The sequence below is a fragment of the Sciurus vulgaris genome (genome assembly GCF_902686455.1).
Source record: "Sciurus vulgaris genome assembly, chromosome: 1".
NCBI classification, from domain to species: Eukaryota; Metazoa; Chordata; class Mammalia; order Rodentia; family Sciuridae; genus Sciurus; species Sciurus vulgaris.
Window position 1 is genome coordinate 125,617,375 of NC_136461.1, and position 27,371 is coordinate 125,644,745.

Here is a 27,371-nt window from a genome sequence, read left to right on the forward strand (position 1 = left end):
CTATGCTGATTTCAAGTCCTTTGGTTATAGGCCAATGAGTGGGATAGCTGGGTCAAATCGTGGTTCCATTCCAAGCTTTCTGAGGAATCTCCATACTGCTTTCCAGAGTGGCTGCGCTAGTTTGCAACTCCACCAGAAATGTATGAATGTACCTTTTTCCCCACATCCTCGCTAACAATGATTGTTGCTTGTGTTCTTGATAATCACCATTCTAATTGGGGTGAGATGGAATCTTAGGGTAGTTTTGATTTGCATTTCTCTTATTACTAGAGATGTTGAACATTTTTTCATATGTCTGTTGATTGCTTGTAGATCTTCTTCTGTGAAGTGTCTGTACATTTCCTTAGCCCATTTGTTGATTGGACTATTTGTATTCTTGGTGTAGAGTTTTTTGAGTTCTGTATAGATTCTGGAAATTAGCGCTCTATCTGAAGTATGAATGGCAAAGATATTCTCCCACTCTGTAGGCTCTCTCTTCACATTACTGATAGTTTCCTAGGCCGAGAGAAAGCTTTATAGTTTGAATCTATCCCAGTTATTGATTCTTGCTTTTATTTCTTGTGCTATGGGAGTCCTGTTAAGGAAGACTGATTCTAAGCCAACATGTTGAAGATTTGGACCTACTTTTTCTTCTGTAAGACACAGGGTCTCTGGTCTGATTTCAAGGTCCTTAATCCATTTTGAGTTGATTTTTGTGCAGGGTGAGAGATAGGAGATTAATTTCATTCTGTTGCATATGGATTTCCAGTTTTCCCAGCACCATTTGTTGAAGAGGCTATTTTTTCTCCATTGCACATTTTTGGCACCTTTGTCCAGTATGAGAAAATTGTATTTATTTGGGTTTGTGTCCATGTCCTCTCTTCTGCACAATTGATCTACCTGTCTATTTTGGTACCAATACCATGCCGTTTTTGTTACTATTGCTTTGTAATAGAGTTGAAGATCTGGTATTGCGATACCCCCTGCTTAGCTCTTCCTGCTAAGGATTGCTTTAGCTATTCTGGGTTTCTTATTCTTCCAGATGAATTTCATAATTGCTTGCTCTATTTCTGTAAGGTACATCATTGAGATTTTAATTGGAATTGCATTGAATCTGTATAGCACTTTTGGTAGTATGGCCATTTTGACAATATTAATTCTGCCTATCCAAAAACATGGGAGATCTTTCCATCTTCTAAGGTTTTCTTTAATTTCTTTCTTTAGTGTTCTGTAGTTCTCATTGTAGAGGTCTTTCACCTCTTTTGTGAGATTGATTCCCATGTATTTTATTTTTTTTTTATGCTATTGTGAATGGGGTAGTTTTCCTAATTTCTCTTTCTGAAGATTCATCACTTATGTATAAAAATGCATTGGATTTATGAGCATTGATCTTGTAACCTGCTACTTTACTGAATTCACTTATGAGTTCTACAAGTTTTCTGGTGGAATTTCTGGGTTCGTCTAAATATACAATCATGTCATCAGTGAACAGGGATAGTTTGAGTTCTTCTTTTCCTATTCATATCCCTTTAATTTCTTTGGTTTGTCTAATTGCTCTGGCTAGAGTTTCAAGGACAATGTTGAATAGAAGTGTGAAAGAGGGCATCCCTGCCTTGTTCCATTTTTTAGGGGGAATGCTTTCAGTTTTTCACCATTTAGAACAATATTGGCCATGGCTTAGCATAGATGGCCTTTACAATGTTAAGGAATGTTCCCATTATCCCTATTTTTCCTAGTGTTTTGAGCATGAAGGGATGCTGTATTTTATCGAATGCTTTTTCTGCATCTATTGAAATAATCTTGTGATTCTTAACTTTTAGTCTGTTGATATGGTGAATGACATTTATTGATTTCCAGTTGTTAAACCAACCTTGCATCCCTGGGATAAAACCCACTTGATTATGGTGCACTATTTTTTTAATATATTTTTGTATGCGATTTGCTAAAATTTTATTGAGAATTTTTGGCTTGATGTTCATTAAGGATGTTGGTCTGAAATTTTCTTTCCTTGATGTGTCTCTGTCTGGTTAAGGTATCAGGGTGATATTGGCTTCGTAGAATGAGTTTGGGAGGGTTCCCTCCCCTTCATGGAATATTTCATGGAATACTTTGAGGAGTATTGGAATGAGCTCTTCTTTAAAGGTTTTGTAGAAGTCGGCTGAGAACCCATCTGGTTCCAGACTTTTCTTTGTTGGTAGGCTTTTGATGACTTCTTCTATTTCATTACTTGAAATTGATTTATTTAAGTTGCGTATGTCCTTCCAGTTCAGATTAGGTCATCCATATATCTCTAGAAACTTGTTGATATCTTTGAGGTTTTCTGTTTTGTTGGAGTATAGATTTTCTTTCCTTCATGTGTCCTTATCTGGTTTTGGTATCAGGGTTATACTGGCTTCAAAGAATGAATTTGGGAGTATTCCACCCCTTTCTATTTCATGGAATAATTTGAGGGGCATTGGCATTGACTCTTCTTTAAAGCTCTGATAGAATTTCATTGAGAATTCATCTGGTTCTTGTTTTTGTTTTTTTAGTCATTGCTTCTGTCTCATTGATTTGCTGTTTCAAATGTCTCCATTTCTTTCATGTTTTCCAATTAATTGGAGTATGAGTTTTCAAATTCAATCCTTAATGATTTTCTATGATGTCTGTCATAATGTCTTCCTTTTCATCTCAAATTTTATTAATTTTTGTTTTATTTCTTTTGGTTAGTTTGAGTAAGGGTTTATCTATACTGTTTATCTTCTCAAAGAAGCAGCTAATCAAATACACCTTATTATTATTATTATTATTTTACAAAAGATTGTGGCACATATGTTCTGCAGAACTTGTTTTGAGAAACTAGATATGTAGCTAGACCTAGTTCCAGAGAGGAGAAATTGGAAAGTTTTAAAAATGGAAACTTTCCTCCCTGACAATAGTACTAACTCATTCCTACATATAAAGTCTTCTAGGAAGCGAAGAAGCATGAGATTATAAAACCGTAGGTGGAAGGTTAAACTTTTGTGTTAGTCAGGTTTCCATCACTAAAAAAAAAAAAAAACACCTGAAATACAAGTCAACTTTAAAGAGAGATGGTTATTTTGGCTCAGAGTTTTGGAGGTCACAGTCCATGATTCATTGACCCTGTTGTTTCTGGCTTGTAGTGAGACAGTAACATCATGGCAGGAAGTGTGTGGTGAAACAAACTCCTTATCTCATGCTTGGAAACAAAAGAGAGCAAGGAGGGGGCTGAGGACCAATTATTCCCTTCAAGGCATGCTCTCAATGACCTGAAGACCTCCCAGTAGGCCTCTTCCTTTAAAGGTTTCACCACTTCCCAAGAGCATTACCCAAGGGACCAAGCGTTTAACACATGAACCTTTGGGGGACATTAAAGATTCAAAATATTGCAACTTTCTCATCCCATTTTCTTAGGATTCACTTTAATTTAGGAACTCTGGATATTACTGAGAGACAAAAACAAAAACAAACAAAAACAAAAAAAACAAAAATAATAAATATAAAATTTAATTGTGTGATAGTAAAAATACCCATTTTTAAAAATCATTTACTCAACAAATATTTACTAATTTTCTACTATGCACGATTCACTAGGAATTTAGCAACAAATACTATTTCCTATAGTGAAATTATTACACTGAGGACAAATTGCCAATGAAGAGGAAAGGAACCAGTGCACATGATTTAGTTAGATCTAGACAAGTCTCTGAAAAAGGTACTGGCCTGCCTAGTGCTAGAAACCTGGCAGGGTGTTAAACATATTTTTACTTTCCTTTAATTCCATATTTACCATAAAAACTAAACTTCACATAGAAAAATTATTATCCATTTCCCTCACTCCAGTTTTATATCTTTTTCTTTTGTGAACCAAATTACTTCATATTATAAATAGAGAAGTAAACCTAACTGTAGATTCACACCCACTTTAATCCCCCCATGTAGACTGAACCCAGGGCCCTTCATGTACTAGGCAAGCAATTTACCATTGAGTTACATCCCCAGTCCAGCTGTAGGTTTCTTTATCATGGAATTTGGCTTTGTGTCTTCTTTGTCTGAGGAGTCAGCTTTCATTCTTTTAAATACAATAGCTCCCTGGTGAGGTTATATGTAAATTTTTAAATGGGCACTTCTTAAGAAGGTATGAAAGTCTAGAGTTGATTACGGGACAACACACAATATCTAAGCAATTTGGCAGACAGAATATGTCACAGGTGAAATTCATAATTTGAATTTATGGAGTGTCTTTTCTTAGAGGAACTCAAATTGCTTTAAAACACACATTTTGTTTTGAAGATTTCTTTTCTGGATGGGCTTGGAATTGGGAGAAGATTAATAGTTTGATATCTGTTGAAGCTGAGGAATAGGTATTATAAATGGCATTTGAAATGCCACTGTTGGGACTAATGAAACGTTAACTAACTCAGGCTGACTCCTTATTCCCTGGTGGGTGAGCAAGATCAAGGCCTCAAAGGTGGTTTCAAAGGTTAATGACGATAAACCGGAACACCATCAGGGATTGGTTAACAACAGTTTCGCAAACGTGATCAGCTCATGCTTGCAATATAGTCATGGGACTCTTGCCTGCGTTCCCCGCCCCCCCCCCGTCCCCGCCCCCGCCTTGCTGACCTTTAAGCTGATTGGTTCCCGCCTAGCCTTCACCCTACATAAAAGCTGTGTGACTTCCTCAATAAACGAGTTCTTGCTGTGACTGGTCTCCCTAATGCGTCTGATTGTCTTCTACCCGGAGGGCTGGGTGTGGGCGGTCAGTTGGCCCTACCGATCCCGGTCTGGCCTTTTTGGGGAGCAGTTGGCCCTACCTATCGCGGTCTGGCCTTTTTGGGGAGTGCTCCCTTCCTTGTTGCTGGTCGAGAAGAGCAGGGGGGCTTAAGACCCCGATATTTCACATTGTCCTTTATGGATTATCTGCACCCCCCACCACTCCCACTGTTACACAACTGAATTTTGACCCATGGTACCTACCAATATGGTTCAGTCCTAGAAGAATGTGTATTGGTTACCTAGGTAGTCAGGTTGTGTCTCCAAACCCTGCTTATTATGGTATCTGAGGCTTCTGCCACTGGAGTCTATCCTTTAGAGGAGAGATATGCTGTTAAAATGACATCTTGAAATTTTGGGACAGATCCTAAGATTGGTCTTTCATTTTATCTATGAATCATGCCCTTAATTCTAGTCATTATCACCAAGTGACTTGTGGGCCACTTTTATTAAAGGGCCTTTTCAAGTATGATTTCACTCCTTTTCAAGAGTGAAAAACCGAGAGTTTGAAAGAAATACTAGAGTGATAGTTACATACAAAACAGAGAAACATTTATATGTAACAAAACTTAAATGAGTAGATGAATTTATTAGACATAAACAGATTTGAAGGAAAATGTAAACATAGCAATAGCAAGAATAGCCACTATTCTAGGGTAACTGCCTCTCTTAATTTGTTCAACATAAATCTTCTCTGACTTTATTTATTTATTTATTTATTTATTTATTTATTTATTGTACCAGGTATTGAACCCAGGGCTTTCAACCACTGAGCCACATCCCTAGCCCTTTATTTTTCATTTTGAGACAGGGTCTCACTAAGTTGCTCAGGGCCTTGGTAAGTTGCTGAGGCTGTCTTTGAACTTGTGATCCTCCTGCCTCAGGCTCCTGAGCTACTGGGATTACAGGCATGTATCTGACTTACTTTTTTAGGCAGTTTAAACTATCATTCCAGAAAAGGTGAGGAAAGAGAGTCTTTCAGAAATAGGGGAAACACACCTGTTGAATGTTACTTCCTGACCGAAGGTCATTCTGACAAGATCACACTGACATAATCACATGATGATGGTAGATGGGGACATAATTGAGTGATGCTTTGTGAAGAGTAGAAGATGTAATTGGAGAATGAGGAACTGTGAGTGAGAGAAGACAGCACATGTGGTCTTTGAGAATTTGGGGGAATCAGTAGATGGTGGAGTGGGGATGAATTGGGTCTTATTTGTTTTTGGAACATTTTAAAAGGTCAATGGCAAGGAGATAGCAAAGAGGGAGAGTTGAAATTTAAAATTATATATATTTTTCTTTCACTTATCTGTCTCCTTTGATTCTCTTTCTCTCATTTCTTCTTCTAATAGTCAAACTCTACTACTATCTCTTTCACCCGTCCTTTAATTTTTTACTTATATTTTCTCTGCTCCTCCTTTGTAATAATCACATACTATACCATTTCTGTTCTCTCCCTGTTCACCATTTGAAATTGTAAACCCTTTTGCAAACTTACTGTTTTTACTGTGGGCAATAATTGATCACATAACTTCTGTTTATTGTGAAATTAACATTGTAGATGTCATAGCAGAAACTGTTTGGTTTTCTGCTGTATATTGTTTGCATTGGTGGTTGTTATTATTTGTCTTCCCATAAATTGTGAGGAACTGGAAACCTTTGTGAACAGTATAAGTCCACAGGGTAGAACTCTACTGCCTCAGATCCATACTGGTAAATGGGTAGACATACAAACAACATGAAAAAGCAAGGAGACAAACCACGCCAAACAAACCAAAATACATCAATAATAAATTGACACCACAGTGGAAAAAATGGCAGAGAAGTTTAGAAAGTTCATAAGCTGATCTGTGATGATGTATACTCTATTGTCATGTATAGGTAAACAGAACAAATAATTTAAAAGAACTGATCACTGGTCGGTTGTGGTCTCGGAGCGAGCTGGCTGGTGAGTCAGGCTGCCTGCATCGTGGAGAGAGAAGGCAGGCACCCAACCCACCTGCCTTGTGGAGCTAGGCGGCCGGCAGCCAACCCACCCAACCACCAGGCTGAAGACAGACACCATCACTGAGCGACCCTGCCTGACCACCATGCCGAGGTCTGTCACCATCGTGGAGCAAGGTGGCAGACGAACCAGCCTGCCTGCATGGTGGAGCTAGCCAGAGGCTTCCTTATAGGCTGGTGCAAGCATTTTGAATTATTCCTGAGGGTGTGGCCATCATCACTGGAAGGGCAGCTCCCTTCCTGAGACACCTAGAGGAGACTAGAGGACCTTTGACAAGACCAAGGAGTCAAGAAGAGGAGGTATTGAGACTCGGGACCAACTCAGAGCCACCGGGTGAATCTCTCCCACTGGTCAGGCTCCCCAGATGGGGCAGTAGTCCCAAAATGCAGGGAACTTCATGGAGTAGAGTGGCCCAGTGAGACTCTCCTGCTGGAGCCAAGTACCCAGTCAACCAGGAGCAATGCAGAGGAGGGCTGCACAGTGAAAGGCTTTGATGCAGAGTAAAGGTCCAAGACACAGGCAGTAGCTCCGGACCCCAGGGAGCATAGCAGAGGAGGGTCACTCAGGAAGGGAATCCCTCACAGGGCCAGGCTCTCCAGCCCAAGTGGTAGGTCAGGACCCCTGGGAACATCACAGAGGAGGTCTTCCCAGTCCAGGTGGTAGTTCTGGACTGAAGGGAACATCTCAGAGCAGAGCTGCCCAGCGAAACTTCCCCACCGGGCAAGTCTTCCCCACTGGGCAAGGCTTTCCCACAAGGCCAGTAGAACCAGAGACAAAGACCCAGATCAGACGTGCCCCTGTCTGCACTCTAGTCCCCCTTTGACTTACTGTCATTAAACAAGTGGAGACACCTCTGCCCACTGACAGAGAATATACCCCACCTGAAGGCCACCACCCATAGAGGGGCGGCTTCCTAGTGGAGCACCGCATTATTAAGTTCTGCCAAGACTTGAGGTGACTGAAGGCTAAGAAGTGTGTTATTGGAAATCTACTGAGACAATATTAGTTAATAGAGGAAATCTGCAATATCCCAGAGTTTCACTACTAGAGGGGTAGATACCTGAACAATATGAGAAAACAAGGGAAGAAAATGTCCCAAACAAACCTAGATGGTATAGCAATAAAATCCAGTGATAGCATGGCAGAAGAAATGTAAGAAAGGGAGTTCAGAGTGTACATAATCAAAACGATCAGAGAAGCAAATGAGGAGATGAAAGAGCAAATGCAGGCATTGAAGGATGAGATGAAAGGGTAAATGCAGGCATTGAATGATTGCACCAATTGACAGTTAAAAGAGCAAATACGGGAAGCAAGAGATCATTTCAATAAAGAGTTAGAGATACTGAAAAGAAACCAAACAGAACTCCTTGAAATGAAGGAAACAATAAACCAAATTAAAAACTCCATAGAAAGCATAAGCAATAGGATAGAACACCTGGAAGACAGAACCTTAGATATTGAGGACAAAATATTTAATCTTTAAAACAAAGTTGACCAATCAGAGAAGAAGATAAGAAATCATGAACAGAAGCTACAAGAACACAAAATTACAACAGACCCACACCAAGGTACATTATAATGAAAATACCTAACATACAAAATAAAGACAGAATTTTAAAGTCTGGGAGAGAAAAGAATCAAATTACATTCAGGGGAAAACCAATATCGATATCAGCAGATTTTTCAATCCAGACCCTAAAAGCTAGAAGGGCCTGGAACAACATTTTTCAAGCTCTGAAATACAACAGATTCCAACCAAGAATCTTATACCCAGCAAAACCTTCAGATTTGATGATGAAATAAGATCCTTTCATGAAAAAAAAAAGCTAAGAGAATTTACAAAAAGAAAGCTGGCACTAGAATATTCTCAGCAAAATATTCCATGAGGAAGAGATGAAAAATAATGATGTAAATCATCAAAGGGAGGAACTACCCTAAAGGAACAACCAAATAAAGGAGAAATCACATCATCTCTAAAAAAAATGAGCCAAAAGACTGGGAATACAAATCATATCTCAATAATAACCCGGAATGTTAATGGCCCAAACTCATCAATCAAAAGACACAGACTGGCAGATTGGATTAAAAAGAAAGATCCAACAATTTGCTGCCTGCAAGAGACTCATCTCAAAGAAAGAGATAAACACAGAATAAAGGTGAAAGGATGGGGAAAAACATACCATGCACATGGACACAGCAAAAAAGCTGGAGTATCCATCAGATTTTATGGACTTCAAGCCAAAGTTAGTCAGAAGAGATAAAGAAGGACATTACATACTGCTTAAGGGAAGCATAAATCAGCAAGACATAACAATCGTAAATATCTATGCCCCAAACAGTGGCTCATCCATATATATCAAACAAACCCTTCTCAATGCCAGAAATCAAATAGACCACAACACAATAGTACTAGGTGATTTTAACACAACTCTCTCATCACTGGACTGACCCTCCAAACAAAAATTGAACAAAGAAACCATAGATCTCAAAAACACAATCAATAATTTAGACTTAATGGATATTTATAGAATATACCATCCAACAAAGAGTGAATACACCTTCTTCTTAGCAGCACATGGATCCTTCTTTAAAATAGACTATGTATTATGCCACAATGCTACTGTTAGCAAATTCAAGGAGATAGAGACAGTACCTTGTATTCTATCAGATCATAATGGATTGAAATTAGAAATAAATGACAGAGTAAAAAACAGAAACTACTCCAACACCTGGAGATACGCTATTGTATGATGAATGGATAACAGAAGATATCAGGAAGGAAATTAAAAAATTCTTAGAGGTAAATGAGAAGAAAGAAACAACATATCGAAATCTCTGGGACACGATGAAAGCAGTTCTTAGAGGAAAATTTATTTCATGGAGCGCATTCAATAAAAGAAAGAAAAATCAACAAATAAACGACCTGATACTACTGCTCAAAGCCCTAGGAAAAGAACAGAGCAACACCAAAAGTAGTAGAAGACAGGAAATAGTTACAATCAGAGCTGAAATCAATGAAACTGAAACAAAAGAAACAATCGAAAATATTGACAAAATAAATAGTTGGTTCTTTGAAAAAATAAACAAAATGCATAAACCCTTAGCCACACTAACAAAGAGAAGGAGAGAGAAAATCCAAATTACTAATTCGGAATGAACAAGGAAATATCAACAGACACGAGTGAAATACAAAACATAATTAGGAGCTACTTTGAAAATCTATGATCCAAAAAAATAGAAAATCTTGAAGACATTAAAAGGTTTCTAGAGACATATGTATTACTTAAACTGAACGAGGAGGACATACAAAATTTAAATAAGTCAATTCAAGTAATGAAATAGAAGAAATCATCAAAAACCTACCTACCAAGAAAGAAAAGTCTGGGACCAGATGGGTTCTCAGCTGATTTCTACAAAACCTTTCAGAAGTGCTCATTCCATTACTACTTCTTTTTCATTATTGTATGAAAAAGAAGAGGAGGGAACCCTCCCAAACTCATTCTATGAAGCCAATATCACCCTGATACCTAAACCAGACAGAGACACATCAAGGAAAGAAAATTTCAGACCAATATCCTTAATGAACATTGAGCCAAAAACTCTCAATAAAATTTTAGCAAATCGCATACAAAAATATATAAAATACAATCAAGTGGGTTTTATCCCAGGGATGCAAGGTTGGTTCAACATTTGGAAATCAATAAATTTAATTCACCATATCAACAGACTTAAAGTAAAAAATTACATGATTATTTTGATAGATTCAAAAAAATCATTTGATAAATTACAGCATCCCTTCATGCTCAAAACACTAGAAAAAATAGGGATAATGGGAACATTCCTTAACATTGTAAAATCCATCTATGCTAAGCCATGGCCAATATTATTCTAAATGGTGAAAAACTGAAAGCATTCCCCCAAAAAACTATAATAAGGCAGGGATGCCCTCTTTCACCACTTCTATTCAATATTGTCCTCGAAACTCTAGCCAGAGCAATTATACAGACCAAGGAAATTAAAGGGATACCAACAGGAAAAGAAGAAATCAAACTATCCCTATTTGCTGATGACATGATAATATATTTAGAGGAACCAGAAAATTCTACCAGAAAACTTTTAGAACTCATAAGTGAATTCAGTAAAGTAGCAGGATATAAGATCAATGCTCATAAATCCTGTGCATTTTTATACATAAGTGATGAACCTTCAGAAAGAGAAGTTAGGAAAACTACCCCATTCACAATAGCCTCGAAAAAAATAAAATACTTGGGAATCAATCTCACAAAAGAGGTGAAAGGCCTCTAAAATGAGAACTACAGAACACTAAAGAAAGAAATTAAAGAAAACCTTAGAAATGGAAATATCTCCCATGTTCTTGGATAGGCAGAACTAATATTGTCAAAATGACCATACTACCAAAAGTGCTATACAGATTCAAAGCAATTCCAATTAAAATCCAAATGATGTACTGTACAGAAATAGAGCAAGCAATCATGAAATTCATCTGGAAGAATAGGAAATTAAAATAGCTAAAGCAATCCTTAGCAGGAAGAGTGAAGCAGGGGGTATCACAATACCAGAACTTCAACTATACTACAAAGCAATATTAACAAAAGCAGCATGGTATTAGCACCAAAATAGGTGGATCAATGGTACAGAATAGAGGACATGGACACAAACCCAAATAAATACAATTTTCTCATACTACACAAAGGTGCCAATAATATGCAATGGAGAAAAGATAGCTTCTTCAACAAATGGTGCTGGGAAAACTAGAAAACCATATGCAACAGAATGAAATTAACCCCTATCACTCACCCTGCACAAAAATCAACTCAAAATGGATTAAGGACCTCAGAATCAGATCAGAGACCCTTTGTCTTACAGAAGAAAAAGTAGGTCCAAATCTTCAACATGTTGGCTTAGAATCAGACTTCCTTAACAGGACTCCCATAGCACAAGCAATAAAAGCAAGAATCAATAACTGGGATAGATTCAAACTAAATAGCTTTCTCTCAGCAAAGGAAACTATCAGCAATGGGAAGAGACCCTACAGAGTGTGAGAAAATCTTTGTCACTCATACTTCAGACAGAGCACTAATTTCCAGAATATATAAAGAACTCAAAAAACTTTACACCAAGAATACAAATAACCCAATCAACAAATGGGCTAAGGAAATGAACAGACACTTCACAGAAGATCTACAAACAATCAACAGACATATGAAAAATTATCACCATCTTTAGTAATAAGAGAAATGCATATCAAAACTACCCTAAGATTCCATCTCACCGCAATTAGAATGGTGATTATCAAGAATACTAGCAACGGTAGGGGTTGGAGAGGATGTGGGGAAAAAGGTACACTCATATATTGCTGGTGGGTTTGCAAACTAGTGCAGCCACTCTGGAAAGCACTGTGGAGATTCCTTAGAAAACTTGGAATGGACCCACCATTTGACCCAGCTATCCCACCCTTTGGCCTATACCCAAAGGACTTGAAATCAGCATACTACAGAGATATGGCCACAACAATGTTCATAGCTGTTCAATTCACAATAGCCATATTGTGGAACCAACCTAGATGCCCCTCAATTGATGAATGGATAATGAAATGGTGATATATATATATACATATATATATATACACACACACACATATATATATGAATATTACTCAGTTATAAAAAATAATAAAATTATGGCATTTGCAGGCAAATGGATGAAATTGGAGACTATCATGCTAAGTGAGATAAGCCAATCTCAAAAAACTAAAGGACAAATGATCTCACTGATAACCGGATAACGGGGGGTAAGAGGGAGGCAAAATGGAGGAAGGAGTGACTGTATAGAGGGATAAGAGGGGTGGGAGGGTTTGGGGGAACAAAAAAATAACAGAATGAATCAAAAACTATTACCCTAAGCAAATGTATGATTACACAAACAGTATGCCAGTAGTTGATGTACAAAAAGAGAAACAATTAATCTCCAGGTATTGGAGAAGTTTCTGTTTTTTATTCTGTCATTTATTTCTAATTTCAACTCATTATGATCTGATAGAGTACAAGGTAGTATCTCTATCTTCTTGTATTTGCTAACAGTAGCTTTGTGGCATAAAACATGGTGTATTTTAGAGAAGGATCCATGCTGCTAAGAAGAAAGTATATTCATTCTTTGTTGGATGGTATATTCTATGTAAGTCTGTTAAGTCTAAATTATTGATTGTGTTGTTGAGATCTATGGTTTCTTTATTCAATTTTTGTTTGGATGATCTATCCAGCAGTGAGAGAGATGTGTTAAAATCGCCTAGTATTATTGTGTTGTGGTCTATTTGATTTCTGGCATTGAGAAGGATTTGTTTGATGTACATGGATGAACGACTATTTGGGGTATAGATATTTATGATTGTTATGTCTTGCTGATTTATGCTTCCCTTAAGCAGTATGTAATGTCCTTCTTTATCCCTTCTAACTAGTTTTGGCTTGAAGTCCACATTATCTGAAATGAGGATGGATACTCCCGCTCTTTTGCTCTGTCCGTCTGCATGGTATGTTTTTTCCTATCCTTTCACCTTTAGTCTATGTGTATCTCTTTCCATGAGATGAGTCTCTTGCAGGCAACATATTGTTGGATCTTTCTTTTTAATCCATTCTGCCAGTCCATGTCTTTTGATTGATGAGTTCAGGCCATTAGCTTTCAGGGTTATTATTGTGATATGATTTGTATTCCCAGTCATTTGTCTCATTTTTGTTTTTTGACATGATTTGGTTTCTCCTTTTTTTTTTTTTTTTTTTTTTTTTTTTTTTTTGCAGTGCTGGGTATTGAACCCAGGGCCTTGTGCTTGTGAGGCAGGCACTCTACCAACTGAGCTATCTCCCCAGCCCTGGTTTCTCCTTTATTTGGTTATTCCTTTAGGCTAGTTCCTCCTGTTGCTGACTTGCATCATTGTTTTTCATCTCTTCCTCATGAGGATCTTATTTCATTGTCAAATCTGAAAGTAAGTGTTGCTGGGTATAAGATTCTTGGTTGGCATCCGTTTTCTTTCAGGGCTTGGTAAATGTTGTTCCAGGCCCTTCTAGCTTTAAGGGTCTAGATTGAAAAATCTGCTGATATTCTTATTGGTTTCACCCTGAATGTAATTTGATTTTTTTTCTCTTATGGCCTTTAAAATTCTGTCTTTATTTTGTATGTTAGGTATTTTCATAATAATGTGCCTTGGTGTGGGTCTGTTGTAATTTTGTATATTTGGAGTCCTATAAGCCTCTTGATTTTCCACTTCATTCTTCAGATTTGGGAAATTTTCTGATATTATTTCATTGAATACATTGTTCATCCCTTTGGTTTGTTTCTCTAAGCCTTCCTCAATCCCAATAATTCTTAAATTCGGACTTTTCATGATATCCCATAATTCTTGGAGATTCTGTTCATGATTTCTTACCATCTTCTCTGTTTGGTCAACTTTGTTTTCAAGATTAAATATTTTATCTGAGGTTCTATCTTCCAGGTGTTCTATCCTATTGGTTTTGCTTTCTATGGAGTGTTTAAGTTGGTTTATTATTTCCTTCATTTCAAGGATTTCTGTTTTTTTTTTTTTTTTTCAGTATCTCTAACTCTTTATTGAAATGATCTCTTCTTTCCCGTATTTGCTCTTTGACCTGTTGATTGGTGTGATCATTTAATGCCTGCATTTGCTCTTTCATCTCCTCCATCAACACCTGCATTTGCTCTTTCATCTCCTCGTTTGCTTCCCTGATTGTTTTAATTATGTACATTCTGAACTCCCTTTCTGACATTTCTTCTGCTGTGCTGTCATTGGGTTTTATTGATATAGTATCTAGGTTTGTTTGGGACGTTTTCTTCCCTTGTTTTCTCATATTGGTCAGATGTCAGTGGGACTCTGTGATATTGCAGATTTCCTCTATTGGCTTATATTGTCCCTGTAGATTTCCAGTGTATCACCTCCCAGTCTTCAGTAGACTGAAATCTTGGAGTAAGTTGATCATGCAGTGCTTCCGAAGAACGCTGTCCCTAGCCTGCTACTGGTTCCAGGGCTTGGAGCTGCCTCTCTGGAAAGGCTCTCACTGGGGGGCCTGCTCCAAGAAGCTCGCTGTGTGGGAGGAGCCCACCACCAGAGTGTGGAGGGCTGCCTGGGGAAGACTCTAGCTGCCCTGCCCTACTCTAATAAGCTGCCCGAATCCGGGCCTGCCGCCCGGTCCGAGCTTCACCAGGTTGGGGAGATTCACCCTGTGGCTCTATTTTAGTCCACGTCTCTCAATGCCTCCCCTTCTTGAATCCTGGGTTCTGGAGTGACTGGAGATGCAGTCACCCTCTAGTCCGCCATCTTGGATCGCCCTGTGGAAAAAGCCTGCTGCCGGAGGGTGCAGGTCTACCTGGAGAGTTCTCTGACTGCCCTACCCTGGTCCCAGAGGCTGCTTGCGGGTTGGAGGTCTCTGCTGGCTTGGGGACTTGTGGCTGGCTCTGTGTAGAAAGGCTCTCACTGGGCGGTCTGCTCCAAGAAGCTAGCCTAGAAAGGCGCTTCCCGCCGGCGGGAGCCAGGCTGCTTGGGGAGTCCCTGGCTGCCCTGTCTTCTTCCCTGATGCAACCTGCCTGCCAGAGCTCGCCACGCTGGCTCAGGGACTTGGAGCTGGTTCTGTGCAGAAAGGCTCTCACTGGGGGCCTGCTCCGAGAAGCTGGAGAATCTGGCCCTGTGGGAGGAGCCCACTGCCGGAGTGCGCAAGGCTGCCTGGGGAAGATGGTAGCTGCCCTGCCCTACTTTGGTAAGCTGCCTGAATGCGGGCCTGCTGCCCGGACCTTGCTTCACCAGGTGGGGGAGACTCACCCCATGGCTCTATTTTAGTCCGAGTCTCTCAATGCCTCCCCTTCTTGAATCCTGGGACTGGAGTGACTGGAGATTCATTCACCCTCTAGTCTGCCATTTGGATCACCCCCGAGAAATAATGTTAAGCGACCATGAACTGAATTTCGAGGAAATATGGGACAACATGAAAACACTAAAGTTAACATTTATCAGGATAGATGAAGTGTCAGAGACACAAACCAAGAGATGCATAAACTTTTCAATGAAATATCAGAAAATTTCCCAATCTTTAAGAATGAAATCAAATAGAATTTTTGAAAATAATTTATTTGTTTTGATTCATTGAAAACAAATGGGGTACAACTTGTTTCTCTGGTTGTAAATGAAGTATAGTCATACTATTTGTGTCATCAAACTTGTACATAGGGTAATCATGTTTGTCTCATTCTGTTGTTTTTCCTTCCCTCCACCCCTCCCACCCCTCTTTTTCCTCTGTACAATCCATCCTTCCTCCATTCTTGCCTCCCTCCCCCCCCATTATGTATCATCATCTTCTTATTAGAGAGATCATTCATCCTTAAGTTTTTGGGATTGGCTTATCTCACTTAGCATGATATTCTCCAACTGCATCCATTTGCCTGCAAATGCCATAATTTTATTCTTCTTTATGGCTGAGTAATATTCCATTGTGTATTATACCACAGTTTCTTTATCCATTCATTAGTTGAAGTGCATCTAGATTGGTTTCAAAGTCTACCTATTGTGAACTGAGCAGCTATGAACATTGATGTGGCTGCATCTCTGTAGTATGCTGATTTTAAGTCCTTTTGGGTATAGGCCAAGGAGTGGGATAGCTGGGTCAAATGGTTGTTCCATTCCAAGTTTTCTGAGGAATCTCCAAATTGCTTTCCAGAGTGGCTGCACTAGTTTGCAGCCCCACCAGCAATGTATGAGTGTACCTTTTCCCCACATCCTTGCCATCACCTGTTTTTGTTTGTATTCTTGATAATCGCTATTCTAATTGGGGTGAGATGGAATCTTAGGGTAGTTTTGATTTGCATTTCTCTTATTACTAGAGATGTTGACCATTTTTTCACATATCTGATGATTGCTTGTAAATCTTCAGTGAAGTGTCTGTTCATATTCTTAGCCCATTTGTTGATTGGGTTATTTGTATTCTTGGTGTAAAGTTTTTTGTATTCTTTATATGTTCTTGATATTAGTGCTCTATCTGAAGTATGTGTGGCAAAGATTTTCTCCCACTCTGTAGACTCTCTCTTCACATTGCTGATAGTTTCCTTTGTTGAGAAAAGGCTTTTTAGTTTGAATCTATCCGAATTATTGATTCTTGCTTTTATTTCTTGTGCATTGGGAGTCATGGTAAGGAAGTCTGATCCTAAGCTGACATGATGAAAATTTGGACCTACTTTTTCTTCTATAAGATGTTGGGTCTCTGGTCTAATTCCAAGGTCCTCGATCCATTTTGAGTTGATTTTTGTGCAGGGTGAATGATAGGGGTTTATTTTCATTCTGTTGCATATGGATTTCCAGTTTTCCCAGAACCTTTTGTTGAACAGACTGTCTTTTCTCCTTTATATGTTTTTGGCACGTTTGTCTAGTATGAGAGAACTGCATTTATGTGGGTTTGTCTCTGTGTCCTCTATTCTGTACCATTGATCTACCTGTCTATTTTGGTACCAATACAATGCCGTTTTTGTTACTATTGCTCTGCAATGTAGTTGGAGTTCTGGCATTTGATATACCCCCTGCTTCACTCTTCCTGCTAAGGATTGCTTTAGCTATTCTGAGTCTCTTATTCTTCCAGATGAATTTCATGATTGATTGCTCTATTTCTATGAGTTACATCATTGGGATTTTAATTGGAGTTGCATTGAATTTGAATAGCACTTTTGGTAGTATGGCCATTTTGACAATATTAAATCTGCCTATTCAAGAACATGGGAGATCTTTCCATCTTCTAAGGTTTTTAAATTTCTTTCTTTAGTGTTCTGTAGTTCTCATTGTAGAAGTCTTTTACCTCTTTTGTTAGATTAATTCCCAAGTATTATTATTATTTTTTTTGAGGCTGTTGTGAATGGGGTAGTTTTCCTAACTTCTCTTTCAGAGGATTCAACAGTTATGAGTGAAAATGCATTAGATTTATGAGCATTGATGTTATATCCTGCTACTTTACTGAATTCACTTATGAGTTCTAAAAGTTTTCTGGTGGAATTTCCTGGTTTCTTTAAATATAGACTCATGTCATCAGTAAATAGGGATAGTTTTAGTTCTTCTTTTCCTATTCATATCACTTTAATTTCTTTGGTTTGTCTAATAGCTCCGGCTAGAGTTTCACGGATAATGTTGAATAGAAGTGGTGAAAGAGAGCATCCTTGCCTTGTTCCAGTATTTAGGGAGAATGCTTTCAGTTTTTCTCCATTTAGAATGATATTGGCTATGGGCTTGGCATAGATAGCCTTTACAATGTTGAGGAATGTTCCTACTCTCTCTATTTTGAGCATGAAATGGTTCTGTAATTTATCAAATGCTTTTTGTGCATCTATTGAAATAATCATGTGATTCTTTTATTTTTTTTAAGTCATGTCATTCTTAACTTTAAGTCTGTTGATATGGTGAATTACATTTATTGATTTCTGAATGTGGAACTAACCTTGCGTTCCTGGGATAAAACCCACTTGATCATGGTGCACTATCTTTTTAATACAGTTTTATATGTGATTTGCTAAAATTTTATTAGGAATTTTTGCACCTATATTTATTAGGGATATTGGTCTGAAATTTTCTTTCCTCAATGTGTCTCTTTGATATTATATTATATTATTATCATAATGATATTAGCTTCATATAATAAATTTGGAAGGGTTTCCTCCTCTTCTATTTCATGGAATACTTTGAGGAGTAGTGGAATGAGCACTTTTTTGAAGGTTGTAGTACTCGGCTGAGAATCCATCTGGTCCCGGAGTTTTCTTTGTTGGTAGACTTTTGATGACTTCTATTTCCTTGCTTGAAATGGATCTATTTAAATGTGTGTGTCCTCCTGGTTCAGTTTGTGTAGATGATATGTCTCTAGAAACCCATTGATGTCTTTGAGATTTTCTGTTTTGTTGGAGCATAGATTTTCAAAATAGCTTCTAATTATGTTTTGTATTTCAATTGTTGTCGCTGGCTCTTTGCGGTTCCAAAATCCATGGATATTTGTCACCGCCTGCAGCAACAACTTGCACGGGTCTTATGGGTGGTGGAGTGGAAACTGAGGCACTTCTATCTTTCTCTTTAGTGCACTGCTTTCTTGCTTGTTTATAGAGGATAGAGGAAATGAGGTTTACTTGCTTTGAGAGGAGAGAGAGAGAGACTTTGCTTAAGAGAGATTTTGAACGAAGGACAGGCTTTTCTTAGAGCTTAGAAGAAGAGAGACCTGCCACGCCTTAAAGTCCTGCATCCTGTGAACTAAGGGTACGTCTACCTAAGGTGCCCTAGTGATGCGTCTCAGTTCTCTGTTCTGCGATCTGCCTTCCGCTGCTGCCTGCTTGCTGCTGTGCTGTTTTTCCCTACTAGCTGCCGACGTGCGTTTCCTAGCTGCTTTCGTGTTTGAGTCTTCTTCTACTACTTTTCTGCTAATGGCTGCTGTCGTGTGTGTGTCCTTCTTCTCCTGCTTTTCTTCTGCTAATGGCTGCTGTGTGTCCCTACTCACTCCGCCTACGCTTATATCACCTCCAGGAGGCAGAGAGCAGGGCCACGCCTCTCATGCAAAGATTAGGCGAGAAGCTCCGAGCAGGCAATTAGTGCTCGAGAACACATGTGCATACATTGTGTGCGTGGACGAGAAAATCACCTGAGTGTGCTTATGTCAATTAATCTCCTGGCTGCCGATGTGATCAGGTGCCATCCCAGCGCCGCCAACATGGCCCAGCCCCCAACAAATTGTGTCTGTCGTGATATTTCCTTTCTCATCCTGAATTTTAGTAATTTGAGTTTTCTCTTTCCTTCTCTTTGTTAGTGTGGCTAAGTGTTTATCAATTCTGTTTATTTTTTCAAGAACCAACTATTTATTTTGTCATTTTTTTCAATTGTTTCTTTTGTTTCAATTTCATTGATTTCAGCTGTGACTTTAACTCTTTTCTGTCTTCTACTACTTTTTGTGTTGATATGTTCTTTTTCTAGGGCTTTGAGCTGTAATGTTAGGTAATTTATTTGTTGACTTTTTTTCTTTTATCATATGCTATCCATGAAACGAATTTTCCCCTTAGTACTGCTTTCATAGTGTCCCAGAGATTTTGATATGTTGAATCTTTGTTCTCATTTACCTCTAAATTTGTTTCCCCCAATGTCTTCTGTTATTCATGCATCATTCAATAGCATATTATTTAATCTGCAGGTGTTGGAGCAGTTTCTGTTTTTTATTTTGTCATTGGTTTCTAATGTTATTCCATTATGTTCTGATAGAATGCAAGGTAGTATCTCTGTCTTTTTGTATTTGCTAACAGCAGCTTTGTGGCATAACATATGGTCTATTTTAGAGAAGGATCCATGTGCTGCTGAGAAGAAAGTGTATTCACTCATTGATGGATGGAATATTCTATATATGTCTGTTAAGTCTAAATTATCTATTGTGTTATTGAGATCTATGGTTTCTTTGTTCAAGTTTTGTTTGGAAGATCTGTCCAGTGGTAAGAGAGGTGTGTTATAGTCACCTAGTATTATTGTGTTGTGGTCTATTTGGTTCCTGGAATTGAGAAGGATTTGTTTGATGTACATAGATGAGCCATTGGGGCATAAATATTTATGATTGTTATGTCTTACTGATTTATGCTTCCCTTAAGCAGTATGAAATGTCCTTCTTTATCCCTTCTGACCAACTTTGAGTTGAAGTCCACTGTATCTGGAGGATGGGTATCTCCACTTTTTTACTGAGTCTGTGTGTGTGGTATGATTTTTCCCATCCTTTCATCTTTAGTTTGTGGGTATCTTTTTCTATGAGTCTCTTGAAGGCAGCATATTGTTGGGTCTTTCTTTTTAATCCAATCTGCCAATCTGTGTCTTTTGGTTGATGAGTTCAGGCCATTAACATTCAGGGTTATTATTGAGATTTGATTTGTATTTCCTGTCATTTTGGCTTATTTTTGGTTTTTATCTTGACTTGGTTTCTCCTTTATTTGCCTATTCCTTAGGGTAGCTCACCCCTTTGCTGACTTACATCACTGTTTTTCATTTCTTCTTCTTGGAATATTTTGCTGAGAACATTCTGTAGTGCCAGCTTTCTCTTTGTAAATTCTTTTAGCTTTTGTTTGTCATGGAAGGATTTTATTTCATCATCAAATCTAAAGGTAGGTTTTGCTGGGTATAAGATTCTTGGTTGGCATCCATTTTATTTCAGAGTTTGAAAAATGTTGTCCCAGGCCCTTCTAACTTTTAGGGTCTGGGTTGAGAAATCTTCTGCTATCCAAATTGGTTTCCCCCTGAATGTAACTTGAGTTTTTTCTCTTGCAGTCTTTAAAATCTATCTTTATTTTGTATGCTAGGTAATTTCATTATAATGTGCCTTGGTGTGGGTCTGTTGTAATTTTGTGTATTTGGAGTCCTATACGCCTCTTGAACTTGATTTTCCATTTCATTCTTCAGATTTGGGAAATTTTCTGATATTATTTCATTGAATAAATTGTTCATTCCTTTGGTTTGTTTCTATAAGCCTTCCTCAATCCCAATAATTCTTAAATTTGGCCTTTTCATGATATCCCATAGTTCTTGTAGATTCTGTTCATGATTTCTTACCATCTTCTCTGTTTGGTCAACTTTGTTTTCAAGATTAAATATTTTGTATTCAGTGTGTGAGGTTCTGTCTTCCAGGTGTTCTATCCTATTGGATATGCTTTCTATGGGGTTTTTAATTTAGTTTATTGTTTCCTTCATTTCTAGAATTTGTTTTTTTTTTTCAGAATCTCTATCTCTTTATTGAAATGATCCTTTGCTTCCTGCATTTGCTCTTTTAATTGTTGATTGGTGCAATCATTCAATGCCTGCATTTGCTCTCTTATCTCATCATTTGCTTCTCTGATAATTTTAATTATATACATTCTGAACTCTCATTCAGACATTTCTTCTGCCATGACATCGCTGGATTTTATTGAAGTAGCATCTAGGTTTGTTTGGGACACTTTCTTCCCTTGTTTTCTCATATTGTTCATGTATCTTTCCCTCTAGGAGTGCAAATCTGAAGTATTGCAGTTTCCTCCCTATAGACTTATAATGGCCCTGCAGGTTTCCAATATCTCACCTCCTAGTGTTCAGTAGTCTGAAGTCTTGGAGGAACTTGATAATGCACTGACCCAAAAAGGATGCTGCCCCTCTGGGGATGGTGCCCTCCAGGTGGGGTATATTCCCTGCTAGTGGGCAGAGATACCTCCACGTGTAACAGATGGTCAACCACAGGGGCACTAGACTGTGGGCTGGAGCCCAGCTGGTGGGGGCCTGATTCCCTGGGCCTACTTCCCTGGCAGGGAAGTCTTGCCTGGCAGCTCTACACTGGGCCCAGCTGTCTGGTCCTCTGCTTTCCAGATAGAGTTTTAAAGGCAATCAGAGAAAAATGACAGGTAACATTTAGAGGGAAATCAATTTCAGTTGATTTCTCAAGTTAGACCCTCAAAGATAGGAGGTCTTGAAATAATATATACCAATCTGTGAAAGAAAATGGATGCCAGCCAAGAATACTATACTCAGCAAAATTAAGCTTCAGATTTGATGATGAAATAAAAACCTTCCATGATAAACAAAAGTTAAAAGAATTCACAAGTAGAAAATCTGTACTACAAAACACAGACTGGCAGATTGGATTAAAAAAACAAGAATCAACAATGTGTTTTCTCCAACAGAGTCACCTCATAGGCAAAGACATCCATAGACTAAAGGTCAAAGTTTGGGAAAAAAACATATCATTCACATGACCTCGTAAACAAGCAGGGGTTTCTTTCCTCATATCAGATAAAGTGGACTACAAGTCAAAGTTAATTAGAAAGGACAAAGAAAGTCATTTCATACTGCTTAAGAGAATTATATATCAATAAGACATAACAATTGTAATATTTATGCCCCGAACAAGGGAGCATCTACATACATCAAACAAACCCATCTCAATTTCAAGAATCAAATAGACCACAACACAATAATACTGGGAGGCTTACACATACCTTTCTCATTGTTGGATAGATCCTTCAAGCAAAACTAAAAGTAAACAAAGAAAATATAGAATTAAAAAATACAATTAATAAGACCTAACAGACATATATAGACTATTTTATCCATCAAGAACATAATACACTTTCTTCTCAGCATACATGGATCCTTCTCTAAATAGACCATATCTTAGGCCACAAAACAACTCTTAGCAAATACAAACAGAGATAAAACCTGGCATTCTATCAGTTCATAATGGAATGAAACTAGAAATCAACAATAAAATAATAAATAATATGCTATTCAATGACCAATGGACAGCAGAAGAAATCGGGGGTGAAATGACAAAAAAAAGTACTTAGAGATAAATGAAAATAGTGAAACAACATACCAACATCTCTGGTACACTATGAAGACATTTTTCTAAGAGGAAAGACATTCTGCATAGATATAGAAATGTAGTCATGAAATTTATTTGGAAAAATAGGAGGCCCAGAATAGTCAAAATAATCCTCAGGGAGAAAAGTGAAGCAGAGGCATCACAATACCAGATCTTAAATTATACCACAGAGCTATAGTAACAAAAGCATCAAAACATTTTGGCACCAAAACAGACATGAAGACCAATGGAACAGAAGACACAGAGACAAACCCACATAAATACAGTTATCTCATATTAGATAAAGGTGCCATAAACATATATTAGAGAAAAGATAGCCTCTTCAACAAGTGGTGCTGGGAAAACTTGAAATCCATATGTAGCAGAATGAAATTAAACCCCTCTCTCTCACACCCTGTATAAAACTCAACTCAAAGTGGATCAAGGTCCTAGGCATTAGACCAGAGATCCTGTGCCTACTAGGAAAATGTAGGCCCATCTCTCTTGTCATGTCAGCTTAGGAACCAACTTCCTCAATAAGACTCCTAAAGTGCAAGAAGGAAAATAAAAAACCAATAAATGGGATGGTATCAAACTAAAAACTTCTTCAGGGAAAAGGAAATAATCAAAATCATAAGGAGAGAGCCTATAGAATGGGACAAAATCTTTGCCACCTGTACCTCAGATACAGCATTATTCTCCAGGATATATAAAGAACTCAAAAAACAATACCAGAAAACAAATAACCCAATCAATAAATGGGCAAAGGAACTGAACAGGCACTTCACAGAATTATGGTAAAAAAATGTGAAAAAGTTTTCAACATCTTTAGCAATTAGAGAAATGTAAATTAAAACTACAGTGAGATTTCATCTCACTCTAATCAGAAGGGCAATTATCAACAATGAAAAGAATAATAAATGTTGGCAAGGATGTGGGGGAAAATGTACACTCCTACATTGCTGGTGGAACTGCAAATTTTTGCTACCACTGTGGAAAGGAGTATGGTGATTCCTCAGAACACTAGGGAAGAAACCACCATTTCATCCATTATACCATCCTTGGTACATATCCAAAGGAGTTAAAGCAGCATACTATACTGATGCAGCCACATCTATGCTTATAGCAGCTCAACTCACAATAGGTAAACTATGGAACCAACCTAGTGCCCTTCAATAAATGTCTGGATAATGAAAATGTGGTATATACACAATATTATTCAGACATTAAAAAGAATTACTTTATGACTTTTGCCAGTAAATGGATGGATCTCTAGGCTCTTATGCTATGTGAAATAAGCTGATTCCCCCAAACCAAAGGTCGAATGTTCTCTCTGATATATGGATGCTAAGTCACACAAAGGGAGTGAGGAGAGAAGAATAGAAGTTCAGTGGATTATACAAAGGGGAATGAATGGAAGGGAGAGAGGATAGGAATAGGAAAGACAGTAGAATTGGATATAACTTTCCTTATGTTCATATATGAATACATGACCTGTGAAACCCCTCATCATGTACAACCACAAGAATGGGATTCTAATTAGGATAAGTTATACTCCATGTATGTATAATATCTCAAAATACACTCTACTGTCACATATACCTAAAAAGAACAAATAAAAAGAGTTTTTGGTGCCAAGGAAAGTCCTCTTCCCAGGCCCAGTCTATTCTCTGGTTACAGTAGTGGAGACATGGTGGAAACAATTGTGTAGACATCCATCACCAGAGAAGCATAGCAGGAAGGATTTTGCTATGCAGCTATTTGGGTTAGAAAGGAACTGGACCCTGTGTACACTGTAATATACCAATGTCATTTTTTTTTTTTTTTTTGGCTTAAACAGCAGAAATTTATTTTCTGGTAGCTAAAAGTCCAAGATCAAGGTGCCTGTAGGTTTGATTTTCCCTGAGACCTTTCTCATTTGTTTTCCTGTGGCTACCTCTTGATATTTCCTCACATATCTTTTTCTGTGTATGAAGTACTCCTGGTATTTCACTTCTTCTTATAGGGATCCTGGTCCTCTTGGATTTTGATGTTGTCCTTTGAACTGTTAACGAACATTGAACATTGCATGAGAGAACTTTAATACTAAGTCCCACAAATTAAAATAAATTTGAAAATGTTTTAAAACGTTCTTTCATTTGACAAAAAAGCAAAGACTATAAAACAAAGGACCCATATATTCTATTTTAATTTATTTTTAGTCTTATTTATTTAAAAATAAATAATATTTTTATATAACATACAAAACATATGGTATAGTCAAAAAATGGAGTGAAATAGAGTAATGAAAATGCTTACAGTTATGATAACATGGATAATTCTGAAAAATACATTGAGCAAAATAAGAAAGTTGCAGGGTATTTACAGTAGAGTCATTGGTATAAACTTTTCAACATGCTATAACAATGATATAAATGTATTTAGAGTATGTATATATATCCATATTCTATAAAATATTTACTCTGCCTTTTATCTCTCTATCCATCTATTAATCTACTCTATTATCTATCTATTCATTGTCTATCAATTAATCAACTACTTATCTATGAAATAAAAGAATACACGCAGCAATACCCCATGTGTGCCACTGAGCAGTCCACCCCTACTGGGCAGCTGGAGGATGAGGGGTGCTGCCAAGTGACTGTCCATTTATACCACAGCAGCTTCTGTGCTGTCTTCATGTTAAATTTTGGAATTATACAGGAAAAAAAATAAAGTAATTTGTATAACAAACAAACAAAGAAACAAAAACCCAAAGCAGGAAACAAGTTACCTCTCAAATAGAAAGGGACTAGGGAAGTATGCAGGAGCTTTTGTTGTGTGTCCATTATTTTCTTTCTTAAAACGGATGGCAAATAAAAATCAAAAATTAAAGCATGGTAATTCTGTTGCTTTTTTATGTGTCTGAAATCTTTCTTAGTGAAGCTAAAATGAAGTGTGATAAGCAGCTGAGTGGGCCCAGTGTGGAGGGACCCCCAGCACAATGTTGGAATGAACATTCCTGGTTCTGGGGCCACATACCACCCCAAACCCATCTCATGGTATTGCTCTGATTAGTCCGTGAAGTTATACATGTGTAGCACTTGGAACTATGCCTATGCTTGTGACCACTTTTCTTTTGCCTCAGAATCTTGGTTTTGATGTTTTAGAGACACATGTTAAGCAACCTAATTTAAAAACCACAAACATGGAGGAGGCCTAGTGAAGGTGATAGTGATTAATCTACTGAGGTCAGGTGTTGCTAGTGAAGTCACCTGTTTCATCTCTGAGAAAGTGGAGTTCTCAAATTTTGCTGAAACAAAGTTCTTGGAGAAGGCATAAAATAATGTGATCTCAGTTTAAACGTGGACAGTGAGCTAAGTTAGCTCTGGACAGTGGCTTTGATGGGATCCCTGGTGGAGGCTGTGCTTCTGCTGTGTAAGAGGCCAAGTCACGTTCATGTGCTTAGTGGAATTTCCCTTCAGTCTACTCTAATTCCCATCAGTAAGAGAGCAGAGATGAATATTGTGTTCCAGAAGTTTTACCTAGTTTATGTTAAACGAACAGATATGATTGTCTAGAGTCAACTTAAAACTTTTTGGGGGGATATGCATGAAAAACATTGTGGATTCTCATAATATAATACAAACTCCCTCCAAACAATAATTTCCACAGTCATTGAAGATCAAGGGGGTGAGAATGCTAGAAAGAGGATGAGATTTTTTACATTTGAGAATCAGTTGACGTTTTTCTTCACTATCGTGCCCCTGGAAGTATGGCCCCAGCTAGTACAGGAAAGATGGTATGAAGAGGAAAAGGTATGAGGGCTGATTGATGGCTCTCAGGACACCCATTTAGGCAACCAACCTGCACATTTGGTTAAATTTATCTTGTATTTTATTAGCCTTAAATGTGTAAGAGAACACAACATAGACTCACACAGAAGTTGATAAGCAATTATTTTAGTCATTTTTTTAATTTATGAAGAAAACAGATTGGCTTTCAACTTGAAGTAACTTATTGACACTTTATAAGCTCATCAAATGGCCGCATGGGAGAGTTTGCTCTGTTGCCTGTTTGCTGAATGGCCTTTGACTCTCTGCTGTGTGTCCTGGAGGTCAAACCTGGACTTGTTCCCTGCCAGGGATGGCACAGAGCCTCCTGTGTTGTGCCTGCATAGTTTGGTGGATTCCTTCAGCACTGTTGCTGATGGGTCCTGGAAGCCTGCAGGGTCCCTGTGTGGG